Here is a 13904-nt window from a genome sequence, read left to right on the forward strand (position 1 = left end):
AAAAGCTGTTTTATAGAAGGGAAGAGAAGTTAGGGGAGGGGCTGTTACAGTGATACACACACTCACACACACACCCAAACTGGGGTTTAATTTACATTAAGTCAAGAATGACGTACAAAGTTTAAAATGGCGGGCCACAGCAAGAACACATTTAATTTTGGAATTTATATAAGTGTACTACTATTTTTATTTTCTTAGTTATGCTTTTCTTAGGATAACAGTATATCATTTTGGTTACACTTAGCCTGGATCAACTGATGAGTGAGGTAAATAACAGAATATGCTAAAAAACAGAAAAATTGACTCAGAACTCAATTTTTCCTATGACGGATTTTTTAAAAGTTAACTAAAATACAAGTAATTGTAAATACTTTGATCACAGTCATTTGGTTTGCTCTATAATTGAAACATCTTATTAAATCCTAGTTATTTGGATGTGAACAGCAATATTATACTTATTTAGGAAGCAGGACGAGAAAGGGTGACCCATTTGGAAGGCAAAGGGAACAGCATGCATAAAGCCCCCAAGGCTATAAAGAGCTTGGTAATGGAACTAAAGACTCCAGAGGGAGCTACAAGGAACTGAGTGAACCTGAAAAAAACACAAAAAAAACTGGTTTATGCAGGACCTTGTAAACAAAGGTAAGGAGCTAGGTTTCATTGAACCGCGATAGGAAGCCTTCCCAGGGCTCTGAGCTAGGACCTGATATAATCAGGTTTACATTTTTAAAAGAGCACTCTGACTACTCTGTAAAAAGTGGATAAAGCAGAGGTAAAAGAGAAAAAATTGACCTTAATGGGCCCATTACCAGTCCAGATGACAGATTACAGTGGTAATGGTAGAGCTGAACTGAGGTAGGCCATCTGGAGATATATTTTGCAAGCGGAATGTGGACAAAATTTGCCGAAGGATTGGATACGGAGGGAGTAAGGGAAAATGTAAAGATGAAACCAAGGGCTTTGGCTTATGCCATTTAATGACATGGGAAATACTGGAGCAAAACCAGGCTTACGGGTAGAAATCAAACATTTTATTTATTTACATTTTTCCCCCTTCTTCCGGCTCCCTCCAGCCCCACTCTGGTTCAAGCCGTTGTTTCTCAGTCTAGATGTGTAGGACACAGCTCCCTGGCCCATGCTGGTATTAGGAGCCTTACGCTCCCCCCGGCTGAGGCAGTTGGTCGCCAGTCATCAGTCTCGGCCCCTCACAGTATACTGCAGCCCACTGCAGCACTCAGCAGCCCACGGCAGCCCCACTGGTCACAGTCTTAGCTGTAGAGGGCACAGCTCACTGGCCCATGTGGGAATCGAACCGGCGACCTCAGCGTTAGGAGCACGACGCTCCAACCACCTGAGCCACTGGGCCAGCCCCGAAACCAAATGTTTTATGTTGGATATGTTAACTTTGAGATGCTAGATGGTAGCCAAGAATAGATGTCAGGTTGAATAGGAGTTTTAAGGAAAGGCCTGAATTAAATAAATCTGGTAGTAAGCAGGATAGAGATGAAATTTAAAATTATGGGTTTAAATGGAATTACCTAGGAAGAGAGCACAGAAAGAGAAGAGCAGGGGAAGCACAGTCATGCACCACATAAGACGTTTTGGGCCAAGATGGACTGCATATATGACGGTAGTCCCACAGAGTATAATGGAGCTGAAATTTCCTGCTTCCTCGTGATGTCATAGCTGTCATAACGTCGTAGCATAATGCATTACTCATGTGCCTGTGGTGACGCTGGTGTAAACAGACCTAACTGCGCTGCCCATGGTATAAAAGCACGGTACATACAGTTACGGTGGTGGGCTCTACCATCTAGATCTGAGTAAGTGCACTCTGTGATACTCACACAATGATGAAATCATTTAACGACACATCTGTCAAAATGTGCCCCCTTCCCTAGGCAGCACATGACTGGAATTCCAAGTCCTGAGGAAGTGCATTAGTTAGCGGCCAGGAAGAGAAGGGAAAACCAGCAAAATAGCCTGTGGAGTGTTCAGAAAGGATCATGTTTCAAGGAGCAAGGCTCCTTTTTCAAGGAACACTCCACAGGCTATTTTGCTGGTTTTCCCAACAGTCCAAAGCTTCCAAGAGACTAAGAAAGACAAGAACAGGGAATATCTTTTGGTTTGGGCAACACTAAAGTAGTTGATAACTGACAAGAGCAGTTTTAGTGGCATGATTAGGGCAGAAATCAGATTAAACTAACAGAATTGGGGATAAGGAAGAGATGTACAGGGTCTAACAAATAAGTTCGTGAACTTCTTGCAACAATGTTTTTTGATATCAGAGGAATTATTCATTATGAATTTGTACCAACTGGACAAACAGTTAACCAAGTTTACTATTTGGAAGTGTTGAAGAGGCTGCCTGAAAAAGTTAGACGAAAATGACCTGAACTTTTCGCCAACAATTCATGGCTCTTGCATCACGACAATGCACCAGCTCACATGGCACTGTCTGTGAGGGAGTTTTTAGCCAGTAAACAAATAACTATATTGGAACACCCTCCCTACTCACCTGATCTGGCCCCCAATGACTTCTTTCTCTACCCAAAGAGAATACTGAAAGGAAGACATTTTGATGACATTCAGGACACAAGTAATACGACGACAGCTCTGATGGCCATTCCAGAAAAAAAATTCCAAAACTGCTTTGAAGGGTGGACTAGGTGCTGGCATCGGTGCATAGCTTCCCAAGGGGAGGACTTCGAAGGTGACCGTAGTGATATTCAGCAATGAGGTATGTAGCACTTTTTCTAGGATGAGTTTGCGAACTTAATTGTCCAACCTCATATTCAGTAAAACCACACTGCTAAAATCTGATGGCTTTTGATGTACAAAAACAGTAATTTCATTTTTTTTTTTAAAAGCTCGATGGAAGAAAATAGGGTGCAGTAGATAAAAGGGAAATGACGTCAATTAGGGCTGAGAAGGAGAAGGTGGTAGGCTTTAGATGGAAAGAACAGAACATGTTTGCACACTTATAAAAATTAGGCAGTCATCAGCTGAAAGAAAGGCGGACAGAAGGGATTGGAGATTTGATAATTGAAGAAAAAAATTGCGAAATAACTTTTATAAAGAATAAGTAAGCAAACTAACTCTGGAATTGCAGTGGGGATGCTAGCACTACTGAGTACATTTGAGAACTGTTGATCACAAACTTTTGGCAGAGACTAAAACTCAAATGCCTATGGGGCAAGGCAGGTAAATGACAAGCAGGCTGAATGGACATGACACTCAAGAATGCATGCCCAAGGCAGCCGGATGGCTCGGCTGGTTAGAGTGCGAGCTCTTAACAACAGGGTTGCCGGTTCAATTCCCACATGGGCCAGTGAGCTGCGCCCTCCACAACTAGGCTGAAGACAACGAGCTGCTGCTGAGCTGCCAGTGGGGAGGCCAGATGGCTCAGTTGGTTAGAACATAAGCTCTTAACAACAAGGTTGCCAGTTTGATTCCTGCATGGGAAGGTGGGCTGTGCCCCCTGCAACTAAGATTGAAAATGACAACTGGACTTGGAGCCGAACTGCGCCCTCCACAACTAAATTGACTGATGGGTCCTGGAAAAACACACTATTCCCCAATATTCCCCAATAAAAATTAAAAAAAAAAAAAAAGGATCCATGCCCAATCTGAAGGAGGTAGCCACTGGATTGCTACCACCAAGACTGTCAGCCCTATGTTGCCAAATCTTCCGATTTTTCAAAAGAAGCAGAAATCTTGATTTTTATGTAACATATTTTAACTTAAAAAACACTGTATATGCAAAACATAAAGCCCACAGATGACTAGTTTACAGTCACACCAGTTGGCCTGTTTGGAAGATCTTCCACAATGCTCAGCTGTGAGGACACACAGAGCAGGCAGAGATTGAATTTATCCAAATAGTGACATGAAAGGAAGAATGACTCCAGGTAGTTGAAAGGGTGTGATTGTAATGATGAACTACTGAAAATTAAGCTGGATAAAGAAGAACACAGAAGTTAAAGGGGGCTGATGGGTACAGTGAAGGTGGAAAAGTCAACGTATTAAAGGAATTGGTGAAGACTGAATCCTTATTCTTCCTCAAGTTCTTGAGCAAGTAAACTTAAGGGCTAGAGACTATAGTCAGAGCATGTGAAAATTCAAAATTTTGGATCCTACCCAGTTTCTGGAAACTATAAGTCCCAGATGCATCAGGGGAGTAAGTCAAAGAAATGCAAATTTCAAAACTAATAAGATAACATTATTTAAATTCAAACAAGTTAAGGATTTTGTTGCGTAGCTGATTTTTAGAAAATCCATTATACAAATAATACATACAGGGAGACTTCCAGTCAAGATTTCAGAGTAAGTAAACTGTGTTCGTGTTCTCCCACAATCATATCAAAATTACAACTAAATTATAAAACAACCACCTTGAGAAGCTGAACAGAACTCCTGTAACGAAGGATATAAAGAAAAAGCTACATGGAGACTGGTAGGAGGCATGGAGATGAGAAACGGGCTGTCCCACTGCCATGGTATGGTGATTAAGAATCAGGAAGGATATCTCATCAATGGAAGTACCCCCTGAGTTGTGAGGGGTCCCAGCCCCACACTGGCCTCCCCAGCCAGTGGCACCAGTGCCAGGAAGAGGAGTCCCCATAACATCTGGCTATGAAAACCAGCAGGGATTGCATCTGAGAAAGACAAAAGGCTGCAAGAGAATGAAGCTCTGCTCTTAAAGGGCCCGTGCATGGACTTGCTTGTTCACAAACTCATTAACTCTAGGCTCCAGCACAGGAGCAGCAGCTTGAAAAGTGTAGGGATATATGGGGAAGAATTAAAATGACTAACTTCAGGGCAAGGGTTGGAGGGGCAGGGGTTAGGACAACTCTCCATGGGGACGGACGTGCTGGCAGGCGCCACTGTTCCTTTGTTAAGCATTCTTCCCACCCAGCTGGCCAGGAACAGCAGGCACCAAATCTGTACTCTCAATTAACCTAGCTAACACCATTCGCCCCACCCTAGTGATTCCCTGAAACCCTGTCCCACCCAATTTGATCGCCCAGGAAGAACTTCCAGTGGCTGCTCTACACAAGTGGCCTGCCTCAGCTCATGCTGCAGACTCACTCAAAGGACTGCAAACCTCACATTAGTAGTGGCTGCCCTAGGAATGCACTGCAGACTTTCTCAAAGGTCACCAAATACTACACAAGTGGCAGCTTCCCTTGGCTGTCGCTACAGACTCTCTCAAAGGTCCATAAACTACAAACAAGGAGTACCTGGCCTCAGTGTGGATTGGAGCTCTTGCCAAGCGGCCCTAAGCCCTGCACAAGCAGTGACCAATCTCAATTTGCACTGTTAACTCCCCTCAGGTGGCCCCAAGCCTGGAATAAGTGGCTACAATCTTGGCTTGTAATGAAGCTCCAGCAAAATGACCGCAAGCCCAGCACAAGTGGCAGCGTGCCTCACTGTCCAGCAAAATGACCGCAAGCCCAGCACAAGTGGCAGCGTGCCTCACTTGCATCATAGTGCCCACCAAAGGGTCCTAAGCCTCACACAAGTGGCAGCCAGCCTCAGTTCATAGTGCAGCCTCTCTGAAGTGCCTCCAAGCCCAGCAAAAGCAGCAACCAACTGCAGAAAATTTGGTAATTCCTACCAACCAGCCACAAACCTGGCAAACATGGGAGCTCACTTTGGCCTATACTGGAACCCCTTCAAGAGACTCTAGACCCAACACTCTTAGTGGCCAGCTTCAGACCACACCACAGCCCCACCCAACCAGCTCCACAACCAACAAATCTGAAGGGTGGCCTCAGCTGGCCCCAGTTCCACACAACAGCTCATCCACTGTAGTCATGGCCAGTCCTAACAGCCAGTCAGCATGATGGTCAACACCACCAACTGAAGTTCCAGCAGCAATAAAGGCCCAATCACAAGGGGGCCCACACAATAGGGGACATTCCTGGAGCACCTGGCTCAAATGACCAAGGAGACTGTGCCACTGGGACCCATAGGACTCCTACCACATAAGGCCACTCTTTCAAGACTGGAAGACACAGCAGAACTACCTACCATATGAAAACAAACAAAGGAAGTCAGCAAAAATGAGGAGACAAAGAAACATGTCCCAAAGGAAAAGAACAGGACAAAACTGCAGAACAAGAACTCAACAAAATGTAAACAAGCAATCTATCAGATACAGAGTTCAAAACACTGGTTATGAAAATACTCAGTGAACATAGGAGAAGAATAGATGAACTCAGTGAGAACTTCAACAAAGAGATAGGAAACATAAAGAAGGAGATAGAGAACACTTAAAAACATCCAATCAGAACTGAAGAATACAACAACTGAAACGAAGACTACACTAGAGGAAATCAACAGCAGATTATATGAAGCAGAGGACCAAACCAGCAATCTGGAAGACTAGGTAGTAGAAAACACCCAATCAGAACAGCAAAAAAATAATTCTTTAAAAATGAAGATAGTTTAAGGAAAATCTGGGACAACTTCAAGCGTATAAGCATTCGCATCATAGGGTTCCCAGAAGAAGAGAGAGAGAAAAATAATGAAAACCTCTTTGAAGAAATAATGATTGGGGGGGAGGTGGGCTGAGGGATGGGTGAGAAAGGTGAAGGGATTAGGAAGTACAAATTGGTAGTCACAAAATAGTCATGGGGATGTGAAATACAGTGTGGGGAATATAGTCAATAATGTTGTAAAGACTATGTAGGGTGTCAAATGGGTACTGGACTTGGGGTAGGGGATCACTTCATAGACTGATTATGTATAAGTGCCTGACCACTGTGCTATACACCTGAAACTAATATAAAATAATATTTAATGTCAACTAAATATATATATGTGTGTGTGTGTATACATACATATATATACATATACATAGACATATATAGGATGTAGTCACGGGATGTAAAGTGCAGCACAGGGAATATAGTTAATGGTATTGGAATAGCTATGTATGATGTCAGATGGGTAGTAGACTTGGTAGGGTTATCACTTTGTGAGGGGTGTAAATGTCTAATCAGTATATTGTTTAGTACACCTGAAATGAATGAATGATCGAATGAATGAATAAATGAATGAATGAATAAATAAATAAATAAATGTGGAAAACTTCCCTAACCTGGCAAAGGAAATAGACATACAAGTCCAGGAAGCACAGAAAGATCCAAACAAGATGAACCCAAAGAGGCCAACATCAAGACACATCATAATTAAATGCCAAAAGTTCAAGACAAAGAGAAAACCTTAAAAATAGCAAGAGAGGGGCCGGCCCAGTGGCTCTGGCCGTTGGAGCTCCGTGATCCTAACTCTGAAGGCTGCCAGTTCGATTCCCATATGGGCCAGTGGGTTCTCAACCACAAGGTTGCCGGTTCAACTCCTCGAGTCCTGCAAGGGATGGTGGGCAGTGCCCCCTGCAACTAAGATTGAACAGGGCACCTTGAGCTGAGCTGCCTCCCGGGATGGCTCAGTTGGTTGGAGCGCGGGCGCTCAACCACAAGGTTGTCAGTTCGATTCCTTGAGTCCCGCAAGGGATGGTGGGCTGCGCCCCCTGCAACTAGCAATGGCAACTGGACCTGGGGCTGAGCTGCGCCCTCCGCAAGTAAGACTGAAAGGACAACAACTTGAAGCTGAACGGCACCCTCCACAACTATGATTGAAAGGACAACAACTTGACTTGGAAAAAAGTCCTGGAAGTACACATTGTTCCCCAATAAAGTCCTGTTCCCCTTTCCCAATAAAAATCTTTAAAAAAAAAAATACCAAGAGAAAAGTAGTTACTCACATACAAGGGAGCTCCCATAAGTATGAGGAAAAATCCTCAGATAATTTTTCAACAGAAACTTTGCAGGCCAGAAAAAAATGGCAAATATCCAAAAGGATGAAAGGCAAAAAACTGCAATCAAGATCACTCTACCCAGCAAGGCTACCATTTAGAATCAAAGGAGAGATACAGTTTTCCAGACAAGAAAAACCTAAAGGAGTTTATCTCCTTTAAACCAGTATTACAAGAAATGATCATGGAACTTCTTTAAGTAGAAAAAATAAAAAATAAGAAAATATAGGAAAGAAAAAAAATCTCACTCACAAAAGCAAACACTTAGTAAAAGCACTGGATCATCCAATTATAAAGCCAGTACAAAGGTTAAATGACAAACAGTAGGAAGATCATGTGTAATTACAATAAAATACAGGAGACATACACAAAAGAAGTAAAACATACTGACAAAACCATAAACATGGAATAAAAATTGTAGTGATTTTACAATGTGTTCAAACTTGAGTGACCATCAATTTAAAATAGACTACTATTAACGTAGCTTGGTATATATGAACCACAAGGTAACCACAAGCCGAACATCTATAAGAGATATACAAGACACAGACAGAAAGGAATTCAAACACAACACCATGGGAGGTTATTAATAAACAAGAGAAGAGAGCAAGAGAATAAGGAACAGAGAACTACAAAAACACTCACAAAGCAATTAATAAAATGGCAATAAGTACATACCTATCAATAATTACTTTAAATGTAAATGGACTAAATGCTCCAACCAAAAGACACAGGGTGGCTCAATGGATAAAAACCAAGACCTGTACATATGCTGCCTACAAGGAATCCACTTCAGATCGAAAGACACACAGACTGAAAGGTATGCAAAAAGATTATTTCATGCAAATGGAAATGAAAACAAAAAACAAACAAACAAAAAACCTGGGATAGTAATACTTATATCAGATAAAACAGGCTTTAAAACAAGGGCTGTAATAAGAGACAAAGGAGGATTTTTCACAATGATAAAGGGGTCAATCCAACAAGAGGGTGTAACTCTTGTAAACATTTATACACCCAACGTTGAAGCACCTAAATATATACAGCAAATACTGATGGATATAACAGGAGAGATAGACAGTAATACAGTAATAGTAGAGGACTTTCTACCCCATTGACATCAATGGATAGATCATCCAAATAGAAAATCAACAAGGAAACAGTAACCTTAAACGACACACTAGGACATATGAAGTTGATATTTTTAGGGCATTTCACTTAAAAGCAGCAGAATATGCCTGACCACTGCAGTGTACACCCGAACCTGAACCTGAATAATAATGAACGGCAACTGTAATTTTATACATATATGTACATATATATGTGTATATACATATATGTGTATATAGTTACAGGAAGCAGAGTACAGCGTAAAGAATAGAGACAGTGGAAATGTTAACAGTTGTGTGCAATGTCAGAGGGATAGAGATTGGGGGAGCGGGGTTATCACTTTGTGAGGGGTATAAATGTCTAACTATTACATTGTTTTGTACACCTGAAACTAATAAAAAAATAAAAGCAGCAGAATATACATTCTTTCCAAATGCATATGGAACATTTTCCAGAATAGACCACATGTTATACTACAACACAAGTCTCAAAAAATTTAAGAAGACTGAAATCCTATCACCATGCTCGCTGATCACAATGGTATGAAACTATAAATCAATTACAAGAAGAAAATTGAATAACACACAAAGACATGGAAGCTAAATAACATGTTACTAAATAGTGAACAGGTTAGCAATGAGATCAAAGAGGAAATCAAGAGATACCTTAAGACAAGTGAAAATGAAAACACAATGACCCCAATGTGTTGGACACAGCCAAAGCAGTTCTAAGAGGGAAATTCAAAGCAATACAGGCTTACCTCGAGAAAAAAGAAAAATCATACATAAACAATCTAACTTTACACCTAAAGGAACTAGAAAAAGAAGAAAGCCCAAAATGAGTAGAAAGAAGGAAATAATAAAGATCAGAGTGCAAATAAATGAAACAGAGACTAAAGAAACAAAAGATCAATGAAACAAAGACCTGGTTCTTTGAAAAGATCAATCTTTAGCCAGACTCATCAAGAAGACAAAAGGAGAGAGAAGACACAAATAAATAAAACAAAAAATGAGAGAAGTGACAACAGATACCACAGATACAAAGGACTGTAAGAAAATGCTATGAACAATTATATGCCCACAAATTGGACAACCTGGAACAAATGGATAAATTTCTAGAAACATGCTATCTTCTAAGAATGAATCAGAAAGAAACAGAAAATCTGAACAGACCGATAACTGCCAACGAAATAGAATCAGTAATCAAAAAACCCAACAAACAAAAATCCTGGACCAGATGGCTTCACAGGTGAATTCTACCAAACAATCAAAGAAGAATTAATACCTATCCGTCACAAACTGTTCCAAGAAAACGAAGAGGAGGGAAGGTTCCCTAACTCATGTCACGAAGCCAGCATTTATCCTGATAAGAAAACCAGACAAGGATACCACGAAAAAAAAGAAAATTATAGCCCAATATCCCTGATGAACATAGTTGTAAAAATCCTCAACAAAATATTAGCAAACTGAATTCTGCAATACATTAAAAAGATCATTCACCATGATCAAGTCGAATTTATTACTGGATGCAAGGTTGGTTCAATATCCACAAATCAATTAAAATGACACACCACACAAACAAAATAAAAATCATATAATCATATCAATAGATGCAGAAGAAGCATTTGACAAAAACCCCACATTCATTTATACCAGAAACCTCTCAGCAAAGTGGGGATGAAGGCAACATACCTGAACATAATAAAAGCCATATCTGACAAACCCACAGCTAACATCATACACAATGGTAAAAGCTTTCAGCTCTTTCTTTAAGGAACAAGACAAGGATGTCCACTTTCACGATTTTTATTCAACATAGTACTGGAAGTCCTAGCGATCTCAATCAGGTAAGAAAAAGAAATAAAAGGCATCCAATCTGGAAAAGAAGAAGTCAAACTGTCATTATTTGCAGGTGATATGATACTATATATAGAAAACCTTAAAGATTCCACCAAAAAAACTATTAGCGCTAATAATGAATTCAGTAAAGGAGCAGAATACAAAATTAATATTCAGAAGTTTGTTGCATTTTTATACACCACTAAACAAACTACCAGAAAGAGAAATTAAGAAAACAATCGTATTTAAATTGAGTCAAAAAGAAAAAAATAACTAGGAATAAATTCAACCAAAGAAGTAAAAGATCTGTACTCAGAAAACTGTAAGACACTGAAGAAAGAAATTGAAGACGACACAAATAAATGGAAGGATATACCATGCTCATTGACTAGAAGGTGTAATACTGTTAAAATGACCATACTATCCAAAACAATCTACAGATTCAATGCAATCTCTATCACAATACCAATGGCATTTTTCACAGAACTAGAATAATCCTAAAATGTATATGGAACCACAAAATACCCCAAATAGTTGAAGCAATACTGACAAAGAGCAAAGACGGAGGTTATCATGCTACCTGATATTAAACTATACTACAAACCTATAGTAATCAAAACAGCATGGTACTAAAAAACAGACACATATGGGGTCTGGCAATTAAGTTTGCGAATTCATCCTAGAAAAAGTACTACATACCTCATTGCTGAATATCACTATGGTCACCTTTAAAGTACGCCCTTTGGGACGCTATGCACTGACGCCAGTGCCTAGTCCACCCTTCAAAGCAATTTTGGAACTCTTTTTCTGGAATGGCCATCAGAGCGGTCATCGTATTACGCTTGATGTCCTGAATGTCATCAAAATGTCTTCCTTTCAATATTCTCTTTATCTTTGGGTAAAGAAAGAAGTCACTGGGGGCCAGATCAGGTGAGTAGGGAGGGTGTTCCAATACAGTTATTTGTTTACTGGCTAAAAACTCCCTCACAGACAGTGCCGTGTGAGCTGGTGCATTGTCGTGATGCAACAGCTATGAATTGTTAGCAAAAAGTTCAGGTCGTTTTCATCTAACTTTTTCATGCAGCCTCTTCAGCACTTCCAAATAGTAAACTTGGTCAACTGTTTGTCCTGTTGGTACAAATGCATCATGAATAATCCCTCTGATATCAAAAAAGGTGAGCAACATCGTTCTGACTCTTGATTTGGACTGACAGAACATTTTTGGTCGTGGAGAACTGGCTGACTTCCATTGCGCGCTTGGACACTGTGTTTCAGGGTCATACTGGTACACCCATGTTTCATCATCACCAGTGATAACACAGCCCAAAACACTATCTTGCCTCTCCAAAAGGTCTTGGCAAACTTTGACTCTCCTTTGCTTTTGTTCATTGGTGAGCTCCTTCGGGACCATTTTTACACACACCTTTCTCATGCCAAGATTTTCAGGTAAGATTTTCCTAACTGTTTCTCTATTGATGTTCACTTGGTCTGTTATGCTTCTCACAGTCAGTCAACAATTTTGATGGACAATTTGACGAATTTTGCTATGTTTATCAGTTCTGCTGGTTACTGGCCACCCTGACTTCTCTTCATCAGTGACGCATTCTCTCCCCTCAGAAAAACGTTGAATCCATTTGCACACTGCTGTTTTCTTCATGGCATTATCCCCATAAACTTGGACTAACATGTCCCTGATTTCACTTCCACTCTTGCCAAGTTTAACAAGAAACTGAATGTTTGTTCGTTGCTCTAATTGAAGCTCAGACACTCTCGCGATGGCACACAAAAACACTCAACAACAACAATGAACACCACTCAGCAAGACACCACCACACATCGACACGAACACAGCTGTGAGACACTGATATACCAATATTATGAAACCTTACTGATCTGTTTGGACACTGCTGCCAATATAAGTGCATGGTGGCAAGTTTGCGAACTTAATTGCCAGACCTCGTAGATCAATAAATAGAATAGATCCCAGAAATAAATCCATGCTTATCTGGTCAATTAATCTATGACGAAGGAGTCAAGAATATACAATGGGTTAAAGACAGTCTCTCCAATAAATGGTATTGGGAAACTGGATAGATGCATGCAAATAAATGAAACTAAATTACTTTCGTACACCATATACAAAAATAAACTGAAAATGGATTAGAGACTTAAATGTAAGATCTGAAACTATAAAACTCCTAGAAAAAAAAGGGCAATAAACTCTTTGACATGGTCTTAGCAATGTTTTTTTGGATAGTCTCCCAGGACAAAGACAACAAAAGCAAAATAAAGAAATGGGACTACATTAAACCAAAAAACTTTTGCACCACAAAGGAAACCATCAACAAAACAAAGCAACCTATTGAATGGGAGAGGTTATCTGCAAGATATATCTGAAAAGGGATTAATATCCAAAATATATAAAGAACTCATACAACTCAATATCAAAAAAACAAACAATCCAATTTAAAAATGAGCAGAGGACCTGAATGAGCATTTCTCCGAGAAGGACATATAGATGGCCAACAGACATATGACAAGATGCTCAACATCAGGGAAATGCAAATTAAAACCACAATGAGAAACTACCTCACACCAGTCAGAAAGGCTATCACCAATAAATCAACAAACAAGTGAAGTGTTGGTGAGGATGTGGAGAAAAGGGAACCTTTGTGCATTGTTGGTAAGATAACAAATTGGTGCAGCCACTATGTTAAATACTATAGAGGTTCCTCAAAAAATTAAAAATGGAACTACCATATGACCCAGCAATTCCACTCCTAGGTATTTACCAAAGAAATCCAAAACACTAACTCAAAAAGATATACGCACCCCTATGTTCATTGCAGTGTTATTTACAATAACTAAGATATGGAAGCAACCTAAGGGTCTATCAACAGACAAATGGATAAAGAGGCAGTACATATATACAATGGAATATTATTCAGTTATAAAAAAGAATGAAATATTGCTATTTGCAACATGGATAGACCTAGAGGGTATTATGCTAAATGAAATAAGTCAGACAGACAAAGACAAATATACGACATCACTTATATGGGGAAACTAAAAACAACAAATGAAGACATAGAACAGAAATAAACTCATAGATACGGAGAATAAACTGATGGTTG

The 13904-nt window shown here is 40.0% G+C and overlaps 1 long non-coding RNA gene across 2 annotated transcripts in view; it reads right to left on the reverse strand.

The window, feature by feature from the left end:
* Nucleotides 1-13904, reverse strand: part of LOC109449801 (uncharacterized) — a 36558-nt gene that overhangs the window by 21228 nt on the left and 1426 nt on the right. The window lies entirely within an intron of this gene.

The sequence above is a fragment of the Rhinolophus sinicus genome, linkage group LG04 (assembly GCF_036562045.2).
Source record: "Rhinolophus sinicus isolate RSC01 linkage group LG04, ASM3656204v1, whole genome shotgun sequence".
Classification (NCBI taxonomy): Eukaryota; Metazoa; Chordata; class Mammalia; order Chiroptera; family Rhinolophidae; genus Rhinolophus; species Rhinolophus sinicus.